Source organism: Ambystoma mexicanum, chromosome 5p (assembly GCF_040938575.1).
Source record: "Ambystoma mexicanum isolate Mex_15411 chromosome 5p, UKY_AmexF1_1, whole genome shotgun sequence".
NCBI classification, from domain to species: Eukaryota; Metazoa; Chordata; class Amphibia; order Caudata; family Ambystomatidae; genus Ambystoma; species Ambystoma mexicanum.
In genome coordinates, this window is record NC_090930.1 from 1,295,156,609 (window position 1) to 1,295,169,020 (window position 12,412).

A 12,412-nucleotide genomic window follows, 5' to 3' on the forward strand; every position below is an offset into this window, starting at 1 on the left:
GTGCATTTACCAATACAGTGCTGATGATCTGGGGAGATGTCATTTTTAAGGTAGCTAAAAATAAGATTTGGCTGCAGCTGTGTGCACAATGTCATTCAGTATGAGCAATTATAACTAACTGTGTGTGTTATAGCCTTTTGCTGAAGGTACATGAGTCAGCAAAAATAGAGGACCGGGACATAGTTCACTACCGTATATAAGTTAGTGAAAAATACCACATGATAGCTCACTGCCGTAGATAAGACAGCGAGAAATTGCCCATGGTGGCACACTAAAAGTGAAAATGTGGTGTTCCTGAAATGCAAGCCTGAGGTCTCCCTAGTGATTACACGAAAAATCTAAACAAAAATAAGGGGTTTTGGATATTGGGGCCACAAATAAAACAAAGGAATTATGCTCACCAAAATACCACCAACCACGCATACCAACCACGCATACCAACCACGCATGTCTGTGTACTGAAATAATGCATATCCACTGTATTATTATTATACATAACCCAATCTGAATACAAGGAGTGATTGTTGCTAAATTACCGCCAGGCCCCAAATCTACACAAAATACCCAACATATTTATGGTGTGTTGGCCGGGAAAGTGATCACAGAGCACTTACTGGGCGTGGCAAGTGTGTCTCACACTGCCATCTGTACATTAAAGGGAACCCATTTCAAAATAGCAGTGTGTTACTAAAAACGAATTTCAAAATGTCACAAAGGGAAACCACATTCTCAGACCTAGTGCAATATTTAGAGGCAAAGTTGTTTGCACATGGGACGTGGTCGTCAAACAGTACCTTAGAAAGGCAAGACTGCATTCAGGGTGAGGTGCAGAAAGAAAAACTAAACAATATTTTTGCAGAAGGCAGCATAATTCAGGTCTGCCTTACAAGATTATTGAATGCAGCCGATAAAAGTGCAGAGAAAGACTGTTTAATACGGCTATGCAGCAAAATATGGTTTATTTTGAATAGGTCCCTGCGAATGCAGGAAAATGATACCCAGCTAATTAACACGTTAAAGACTGAATTAGATGGGGCAAATAAAAATCAGGAAATGTTAAGAGCAGAATTGGATGTATGCCAAAAAGACATGCAATTAAAATGCAGAGACTTTGATGCTCAGTTATCCAAAAGCAAGAAACAATTTGAGGATAGTGAGCAAGAATTGGTACACTTAAAAGCCTTAGTGGACCACATTAGACAGGATAAAGATGAGATTGTTTCAGAAATGCAGATTTTACAAAAAGAACATTTTGAAAAAGAAAGTGATCTCCAAGGTGCAGAGCAAGAAATGGTTAAAATGATTCAAGAAAAAGACAAGAGAAACAAATAATTCAATGAATGCCAAATGCAAATGTGCAACATGCAGGAGGTAATAAATAAAATGAGTGATGAAAACAACTATCTGCAAAATGAAGCACGCAGGCTCCTTAAAAAGTGCAAAGACTTAGTACAACAAATGTGCATTCCCAGGTCCCAGGAGAGGCGGCAGGGTACCACATTCAATGGAGTGGAGGTGAATTCTAGTTCTGCCCAAAGAGCTAGTGCTCCAGTGACTGGGCCGGTGACTGAACTTGGTTGCAGCGCCCTTGGGGGATTTGATACTCCCATTGGGGGCAGCCACCAATTCCATACACCTGAAACCAGGATTGAATAACAAAGTAGTGCAATTCCATGCATTGCAACAAGTAGCCCCATAAAAATAATGAAATCCATTAAAGCCCTGATCAAACCATTTAAAAAGGGAGGTGAATGCTGCATTGAGGATCACTTAGAAGCGGTTCATGACATTTTCAAAGCACGCCAGATACCTAAGGAACAGTACAGACAATATTTTCATTTAACTTTAGATGCCCCGACGGCCAGCATCATAAGGGGATTAAATGAATAGCAGAATATGACATGGGTGGAGTTTGAAAAGAAATTAGGCATAATTTTTCTCCTTTTCAGTCATTGCAGGAGGCAAAGAAAGTTGCTTACACAATCACTGCTGGGCCTAATACATCCCCTCGCCAATTTTTACAAGACTTAAAAAGAGCATTTCCTCGCTTTGATGTATCTTTTGACCTAAATTCCAATGAGTTTAAAACTGCATACTTCTATGGGCTACAGAAAGACATCATATCCCAAATGGTCCGTGAATTTGATCGTGACAAGTCCCTTGAATGGATTGTACATCAAAGCACCAAACTATATGAGGTACTGTATTGTCAGGGTAGAGAAAATGATAAAATGAAAGATACTAGACCTAAATCTAAAAAACCCTCAGCCACAGTAATGGAAATCCGGTCAGCCAAAATGTCCCTTGAGTCTGCTCAAAGCCCAGATAAAAATAATGTGACACCTGAACAAAGGGGTAACCAACAAAGATCGCCCTTTCCTGTACCAATGTTCCAATCACATGATCCTAGTAATAGGGAGAGCTACATCAGCCCTAGGTATTTAGGGGACAGACCCCAGGTAGGATATCGGGGGCCTGATATGTCAGGTATGAACAATAACCAGAGACAAAATCAAGATCAAAGAAATGATGGTCCCTACCAGACATTGGGGACACAGAGCAGATTTGATCCCAACACCATGATATATGGTAATCAGGATAGACCCCGATATGTGGATCGATTTACTGATAATGGAAATCAACATAGGGGCCGGTACCCACAATCTGAGAGACAGGACATGAGGCAAAACATGAACTACAATCCACGTCAGTACAATGATTCCCCACCAGGGGACTATAATCAAAGGATGGGTGCACCCCGCTCCCCTCCACAAATGAATCAAGAGTTCAGAAACCATCCCAACAGACATCAATCACCTGAGAGGTATCAGAATAGATCCAATCAGGGGGAAAACAACCAATATCGACCTAGGCCACAGAAAGAGGATTCTAGAGAGATGGAAAGGTTCCAGTGCCTTGAGCCCCAAGTGAAAATGTTAGCTGAGCAAATAGGAAAGCTCTATACAGCGCAGAAACAACCATCTAAAGAGGGGGCTGATGGCCCTAGCAATGACCGGGGGGCTTCTGAGAAGTGACTAAGTACTTATGACACCTGCAGTGCCAAAAAGACAGATTGCCCTGATGTAATTTTGCATAATGACTCTGAGATGCCTAATGATTTACCTAGGGTTGTTCTCCCTTTTTCTTCGATCGTGTTGGACCCTGCCCTCAAAACCAGAAAAACAGTGTATATTGAGCGGGCCGCGTGCATCTGCGCGCATGCATCAAGGAAGTGCTCAGAAGCGCTGTTGGCTGTTTGCTGGTTGGGGTTTGAGGCAGAGGCATGTGGTAATTGGACCACAATAGCATTTAGTCTGAATGTGGCGGTCTGGAATTAATGGTGCCGGTAAGCTCACCATCACCCTTGTTTCTGGACCGCCACACTACAAGTTTGCCTGCAGGGGCCATAGCGCCTGGCAGGTCTGACCCAGCTGGGCGCTTCAGCCCCAGTAGGCAGTGTCATCACGGAAGCACTGGAACTGTTACTAACGGTGCTGGTGCTTCCGTCTCCCCACTCCCATGGAGTCCCCCACTGGATGGGGAGTTACCAAATCTGCTGCCTGACTTGCCGCTCTGCCGGGACTTGGAATTTCTTGGTGGCAGCCAGAAGTCCGGCGGCGGATTTGGTGTTTCCAGGTCAGCAGCAACCCACCAGTGGCACAGGCGGGTTACCACCAACCTCAGAATGAGGCCCAATGTTTTTTTAACAAATGAAATTGTAAGCATTAGAAGTCCAGTTGGGGAAAAACAATAAAGCTGTAGATATTGTCAAAATAATGAGGAAGTGGAAACGCTGTATCATTTGTTGCTTTCTTGTCTGGCATTGAGAAATCAATACATTGATTATTTCCGCAAATATGTATCGAACACTGAATGGGTACCTCTTCATCTTTTTTGGATGAATTGTATGCATGGAAAATCAGTTACATTAATTGTGACGGTACTGAGGTTATTAAAATGGGTTTGTAAAATATGCTAATGAATTGAGTATTTTTTGAATATGTTAAATATTCTAAAGGACTGCTCTATGTAATAGTTTTAAGTAATACATTTTGTGTTATTGATGTGTTATAAATTGTATTTTGTAAAGGCTTATTTTATAAACCATACCAAATGAATACATTACAAAAATAAAACAAAACACTGGACCATATGTGATGTGTTCCTAAGATTTCCTGGAATGCTACTCAAACTCTATAGGGATGCAACACAAAGAAAGGGAAGAAGAGTGTGGCAAGTTGGTAGAACTCTGCATCTTTTTATGTGAGATTGTGAGCCTCCCGGAACTGGTTTGTTCTGGCTGATACTCAAAGGTCCAAGGCTGGAAGGAGTGGGATTCCACAGGCTTGCCACTCCCACCAGGTCCTGGCATCATCCCATCAGGCATGTCCAAAACTCCATCATCATGATTTTCTAAAACCCCAGCTCTCAAATTGGATTGTCAGGCAAAGAAACCCATTGAGTTAACTTCAAATGGGGTGCATTTCAAGCCAGGAAACAGTCAAGAAGAGCCTGAGTTCAGAACACACATGTAGAGTTTGAGCATTTCTCAGTTAACAATTCCTGAACGTATCCACTGTGTAGAGAGAAGAAGCTGATCTTGTCAGTTTCTTGAGTAAATGGAACCCAGAGTACCACATACCTTCTTCCAGAGCACATCCAAGATGGCAATGACACTGCTTCAAACCTTTCAAGCCACATACACAACAGGTGAGACAAATGATATGATATGATATGATATGTAATTTATGACGCGCCTGTTCACAAGAGTTTCTAGGTGCAACAAGACCATGGACGGAAGAAAGAGAGAAGACAAGACAAATGATCTTACTAGGTCTTGTGTCATTCAGATTGTGCAAGGTGGATGACTTATACTGCAGGGTGAAGGGATGAGGGGGAAGTGCCAGGTAGAGGGAAGGGGGAAGTGCAATCAGGGCAGTACTCCTCTGAGTAAGTGCAGCCAGGGCATTGCGGCTCTCTGTAAGTGCAAGGAGGAAGGGGGCTGTGGGTAACAGTAACAGCCCCTAAGTCGGCAGTAGGCCCATAGGCAGTGCAGGGGAGACTGATCATGGAGGGCCAGGTACCCAGTGGACTCTGAGTGTAGCCAAGCAACCAGTCGGAGCAGGAGACAGGTAGGTCAGCAGGGGAAAGAGAGCGATAAAGCAGATGAGAAAAGAAAGGTCTTGAGCTGCTTCCAAAACTTCAGGCGGTTCGGCTCAAGTTTGAGAGGGGCAGGAAGGGCCATTCCAGAGGGAGGCACCTGCAGAGGAGAGAGATCTACCCCTACTCTCTGCTTTGGAAGTGTCAGAGTTCAAAGTAGCTGTGCGAAGGTTTTTTGGAAGAGAAAGTTGGATGTAGTGCGGACCCCAGCCCCAGAAAGCCTTGTGGATGTTGCAGAGGGTCTTGAACTTGATCCTTGCAGACACCGGGAGCCAGTGGAGAGATTTCAGAGCTGGAGAGATATGGTCCCTGGGCTTGAGGCCAAGGACAATATTTTCAGTGCTGTTCTGGATTAGTTGAAGAGAGCAGAGAGTAGAGTAGATAATCCAATTATTAACCGATGTAGAAAGGCTCATTACTGGGAGATTAAAGGTGGGTTAGAGGAAACTGAACAAAGAGCTCAATTGAAGACCCTGAGACAAAACCTAGTGGTCTGAGTCAATCATAAAGGTCAGTACATTAAATAGATAATACAGGCCATTTAAAAGAGGCTGGTTTAGCCCAATAGAGGAGGTAGCTGAAGTAGCATCCACAACAAATCGGGAGCTGAACGGTGTGTTACTTGCTTCTTTGATACAAGGTATTTATTTATGTATTATAGCAGCGTGCATAGCCCTGGGGCATCTAGGCACTAGTTACAGTTAGAGGATGGATACATGTTTCATAGATATAAGATGGTTACATGTCACATAGATACAGAATAGTTATGTTAGGTACATAACAGGGAGATAAGAGTTACGTTTGGGGAACAGTAACAAGTTGGGTATGGGCACTCTGGAAAAGCTGCACCCAGTGTGGCTTGGGGGCTACATGGGCTGTGTAAGGCATACATAGGAACATTAAGAATTACATTGTGGGTGTGCTCTGGGAATGCCACACCCACTGAGGCTGGGGGCTACATTGGCTGTGTAAGATATATATAGGAACAGTAAGAATTGGATTGTAGTCGCACTCCTGAAAAGCCATACTCAGTGGAGTGGGAGGCTACATGGTGTATGGTGGGCAAATGCCCAATCAGAATGCTCAGAGCACAGAGCAAGTAAGAGGCTTTCCCAGCTGCATGAAGTGGTGATAGGCATCTTACCACAATTTCCTTGTTCTATTAAATTAATAGTGCATGTAGGTGGTAGTGGGCTGGAGCGGCCAAACAGAGGTTGGAGACGCTGTGCCTCGGCAGAGACCATTTCCCATGGTTCTAGGACTTGGCCTTTGGGGCTGCTGGCCAGCTTCGCCATCTGGCTCGATGCAGTTGGATGAGTATGGTGGGCAAGTGCCCAATCAGAATTCTCTGAATAAGAGGCCTTACCTGCTGCATGTAGTTGTGTGGCCTTCTTACCACTATTTCCTTCTTGTAATAAATGAATGGTGCCTGTGGGTGGAAGTGGGATGGGGTGCCCCAATGAAGGCTGGAGACGCTGTGCCTCAGCAGAGACCACTTCCCTTTGCCTTAGGAACTGGCCTTTGGGACTGGTGACATGCATCTTGATACAAGGGTATAAAGCCTGACTAGCATATGCTGTTTGGCCAAAGTAAATTACTTTGTGATAATTTATTGTCAAAAGTAAATTGCTACGTGGTAATTTACTTTGAAAAAATGACTTAAATTTACCTTGTTTTTTATTACTTTTTTAAATAAATGTGGGGACACCCATACCCCTTCGTCCCCACCACTACCACCCACACCCAGCAACCCCCCACCATGCCTATACCCACTATCCCTTACAATACATATATATTTACCCCCCATCAAAGTAATTTGACACAGTAAATTACCACATTGAAATTAACTTTGGCAAATCAATGGCAAATGTAGCATATAGGAAGGAGATGAAAATGAAGAAAGCCAGTTTTGCAGACATGATCAAGTGAAAGCTGAGAAACAGGTACGGGAGACCTGACCAAAGGAATGCTGGGAACACTGTCATGGAGAAAAGTAATGAGGTGTGTGCTGAGTAGCAGGTGGTGGGGAGACCTAATACAGTGAACCCTAAGATCTGAGTTCATGGAGAGACCTAATCCAGTGAATCCAGTGAATACTAATAAACCATGGAGGGGGGATGTAATGAACCCTTTAAACAAAGGTTGTTGGTAAACTTAATTAAGTATGTGCTGAGAAATCAAGACTAGGAGAGGCCTGATCAGACTAACCCTTATTTTGCCCCTTATCCCCTCCCAATGTCTTCCCTCTGTGGTAGCAGTGCTTGTGCTTAGCACGGCCGACTACTGCAGCTCACTCTATCTTGGTCAGCCACTATATCTGATTAATCAGATTCAGTTGCTCCAAAACTTGGCAGCCAGAGCAATCCTGTGCCCCCCTGCTTGAGTTAACATCTCACTGCTTCTAAGATACGTGCATTGGCTTCCGATAGAGAAGCGCATATTATTTAAATCACTGTGTATTGTTCATCGGGCCTTCTATAAACCTGGGCAGAATATCTACAGGAAAAATGTGTCCACTATGTACCTGCTCGCCTGCTGCGCTCCCAGGCTGCACTCCGAGCAACGGCTGTCCATTCTGTTTTTTGCCGGTCGCTGAAAACCCTTTTGTTCTAAGAATCCCTTATCACTACTGCCTCACCTCCGCTGCTTAGCACCAAGATGCCCTAGGGTGTATGTGCGCTGTATACATTTACATAACATAACATAACATAACCCTGAGAATTGAGGTTGTTGAGAGACCCATTCAAGTGCATGCTGAGAACAGATCATGGTGTGACCTGATCAAGTGAATCCTGAGAACCAAGTTGTGAAGAGAACGAATCAAGTGAATTCTGTGAAACAGGTTCCGTACAGTCCTTACCCAGATTAATGAGAAGACTAGACCCTTGTGGTTTCACTTCAGGGTTCATACTGGTATGTTACACAGAGGGGATATTTTAATTGAACTATGGGTTATATTTTATGTAATGGGTGAAAACGCATTCACTATTTTATTGCCAGTTAATATACGTATAAACACTTTCCTGGGAGTTAGTAAAGGGCTACAATGACAGTGATGAATTATCACTGCACTGTTAGACTAACACATACAAACATAACACAGTAAAATATAAAGACTGAAAATAACCTTAACCTAAACAAAGACAATATAAATGAAGAATGCAGCTTTAACATAACCTTACTTTCCATAACATGAATTCAATAGCTCATAAACCACAGTATTTACAATTTGACACTTAAAAAGTATAACAGAAATACATCATATGCAGTTTAAAGGGTAAAGTCATCTGTATACATATCTTCAAATGAACCATTTATAAGAATTGCATCCAGTGTAAAATTAAAAAAGTGCAAATGTCCAATTAATTTCAAAATGTTTATTTTAAGGGATAGATTTGTGATGCTGGAGCTACAGGGTGTCTGCACTTTTTAGCAAGGCTATTCACAATTCATATTTTCATTTTTTTTAAATAATGCCTAGAGCTGAAATTGTTATTATCATTTTTTAATTGAGCTAGTACAGCTGATTCCATTATGTATGTTCTTATTTGTGTTACTTTCTTAAGTATAATTGCGTGTACATTTTAATGTAATTTATTTACCTCTTCACTTTTACCTGAGCTTTTATCACACTGTATTTTTATGGCATATTTCATATCAGAATATATGCAGGCCGATTCATGGAATTAATGTGCGCTGAAAATTTCCGGGCAAACGTGCGAAAGCGTGCGAATCGCGGCGCAAGTGCGAAAATCGCAGCAAAACCCGCGCACAGTGATTCATGGAAGTCCGTGCGCGTGTAAATCCATGGATGTGCACTAAAATCGTGCGTGGCACACGCTGGCGCACACGTCTTCAAACAGCATCCACTACGCGCATAGCGAAGGTGCACGTAGCGCAGCGCACACAACAAAAGTAGGCGTAACACGGGGCGTAACAAGCAGAATGGGGAACAACGCATGAAAATGTGGGCGTCACAGGGATAGTACAGGAGGCAAATGCGCGGAATGCCCACACGCGCGCCCACAACACATATTCATGGAATCGAAAGGGGGTAATGTGTGCGCCAAAAAAGACGCGCTAATCCGGAAACACATATGCCAGCAGGAAGCAGCCGTACGTGGACCCGCGCAGCATAAAAGTGCACACAAACAACAAACAAGCTCAAACGCTAAGATGAATATACCGTTCCTTGCAGCAGTGGTCGTGGGATACCGCAGGAGGAGGAGGATAGTCAGGCCCAGAATTTTTACACGCAGAACCAGCCTTTTTGGGATGCCTGATGAACAGGTGTATGGGAGGTACAGGTTTCCACCTCACATAATACTCGACCTGGTGAGTCAGTGAGTGAGTGAGTGGGAGGATGACCTCACATCACCCACCCTGTGCTCCCAAGCACTGGGCCCCCTTGGAAAGGTGCTTAATGTACTGCACTTCTTGGCCACTGGATCATTTCAGCGGACAAGTTCTTTAGTGGGGGGGGGGTGTCACAGGCCACGCAGTCACGCTGCCTATACCAGGTGTTGGCCATCATGACTGCACGCCCATCAGTCCGCAGGAACATATACCTGCCCAGAACACCTGCAGAAAGGCTGGCTGCCGTCCAGGATTTCTACGGGTTGGCACAATTCCCCAAAGTGCTAGGTGCCATTGATTGCACCCATGTGGCTCTACGTCCCCCCAGGGCAACGGAGCACATCTATAGAAACCGCAAGCACTAGCATTCCATCAACGTGCAGGTAGTATGTGATGCCAAGGGAATCATCACCTCAGTATATGCCAACTATCCAGGGTCCACCCATGACAGTTTCATTTACAGAATGTCAACCCTAAACCGGGACCTAGAAGTTGGGCGGCATGGCGATACATGGCTGCTTGGTGAGTATAAATGCCACTGCACATGCATGCATGCATGTCAGATACTGAGCAATGTCACAAACCCACTAATGATACCCATCACCAACTCCCCAGGGGACAGTGCCTACCCTCTGATCACCCACATGATGACGCCAATTCGGAACCCCACAACGCCACCAGAGGTAAGATACAACACAGCCCATATTGCAACCCGGGCATAGTGGAGCGCACATTCAGAGTGCTTAAGTCACGTTTTCGCTCCCTTGACCGCTCTGGTGGGAGCTTCTATACGCTCCCCCAGTAGTGTGCAGGATCATAGTGGCAGCATGTGTCCTGCACAACGTTGCAACACGCCGGGACCTGCCGGTGGACATGGTGGTGCCCCCACATCCCCAACCACATGCACGGCCGCTGCGCATTGGAGGGGAAAGGGCATGTGGTGAGGCAGCCCGTACGCAGCTGGTGGCTAATTACTTCACCTAAAATCACACCCCTGTGGAGTGCACACAGCCCTGACACATACCAGCTGACAATCAATGATGATGACATAAGGGACAGTCAACTGTCACAAGCATACCAGCCTGAGATTGGTCACCTGAAAGTGTTACATTGTATGCATCCCTACCTACCGAAACACCACCAATGCTGTGTCATTATAAGACATACATCTATGCTGCTAAATTGATAATCCCCCTGCACAATACAACATGAAAAAAGCGCCATGTCACCCAACCCCTCTCCAACTCCGCCACCCAACACACCATGGCATGTCATGCAATGTGAAAGCAAACAAAGCAATCGAAGCAATGCACAAGACCTGACACAAGTGTCACAAAGTGAACTGTCCCAAATGGAAACTGCCCACAAACAATATGCTCCCAGTAATCAATAACAAACAGCACACATGAACACAAACTTACCACCAACACAATACAGCAACACACCATGAAAAATTGCAAAAACATGACAGTACTAGGTAAAAGTAGTGGTAGTCTTACAACCTGAATAAGCCAGCACATCGACCCCTTCCAACTGTAGAATGTTGCTGCCACGCAAATGTGTCAGTGTACTGCATACAACATGAACTCCATCTGCAAAGGAGACGGCCTTGTGAAGACATGAGGAAGGAACCTGCAAATTAGGAGGAAGACATGGATGCACAAGCACATATCAATACACCATGCAGTGTACAATACAACAGCAATACCCACTAGGGATGTCCACACAGTATTGACTACAGACTGCCCACACAGCTCATGGTAGCCCAATGTCACTGAGTAAGTCACTGTCACTTGGTCACACCCTTTGCAAGCCCATGGAAAAGGGAAGCATGAGGGGAGTGTGTGTCAGGAACCCAAGCATCTAACCCAAACTCCGGACAAGCCTGCATGTGCCCAGCCGGAATACAGTGGATGCCCACGGGAGCCACACAAGGCAACACAATGTAAAAAAAAAAGAAATCAAAAATGGCCATGTTGCACCCAGGAGGTTCCAGGACAGGGTGCACACCAACACCCACCTGTGTGGATGTAGCTGAAAAAAAAATACCTCCATGGGATAATGGCCTGCATAGCTATGCCATTGTGGGAGAACTGCTGTCACTCTCTTCACCCTCTGCTGCTGCATCAGGAGATGGTGGCACTATGGGAGGCAGCCCACGCAAAGCCCTGGTATGGTCCTCCATGGCAGCAAGCATGCAGGTCTGGAAGGTCTGATTCTGGAGGATTAAAGTGCGGAGATCCCCATGCAGCACCTCACGGGTTGCCTGCACTTCTGCACGCATGGCCTCGCGGGATGCCCGGATCTCCTCATGTGTTGCCTGCAGCTCAGCTGAGAGTGAACATGTGAGCTGCTCCAGCTGCTGTTCTGCCCTAACATTTCGGGAAGCCTCAAGTTCAAGCAGACTCTGCCTGAGGTTATGCAGTTCTACCCTCAGGGCTTCCCTATGGCCCTGTGACTCTATTGATATGGATTTGTGCAGCGTCTCCATTGCCGCCTGTCGGTCCTTGTTGGATGCCAACATGTCTTCCCTGTGTGATTGGCAAATGGAGTCTGTTGCCTGCTGTTGTTGCTCCATATGCCTTTCAGGGGGATAATGGAAGTGGCCACCCTCTCCATTGCCTCAGCCATCATTTCTACTGATGCTGCCTGTTGGGTTGCCATACCGTACATGGAGTTTTCCCATACAGTATTGCCTGGTGGCGCATGGCTACCGCGTCGGCGGGCACCACACTTGTTCGGGGCAAGGCGATCTGCAGCTTGCTGTGCTAGCACTGCCTGAGGCTGCAGGACTGCATTCCCCCTCTGATCTGCTGGCCCAGGAACAGGATCAGATGCTGTGGAGTGTGACCCTGCATCTGAAACCGCCAAAGGCAGACCTACCAACACTGACATC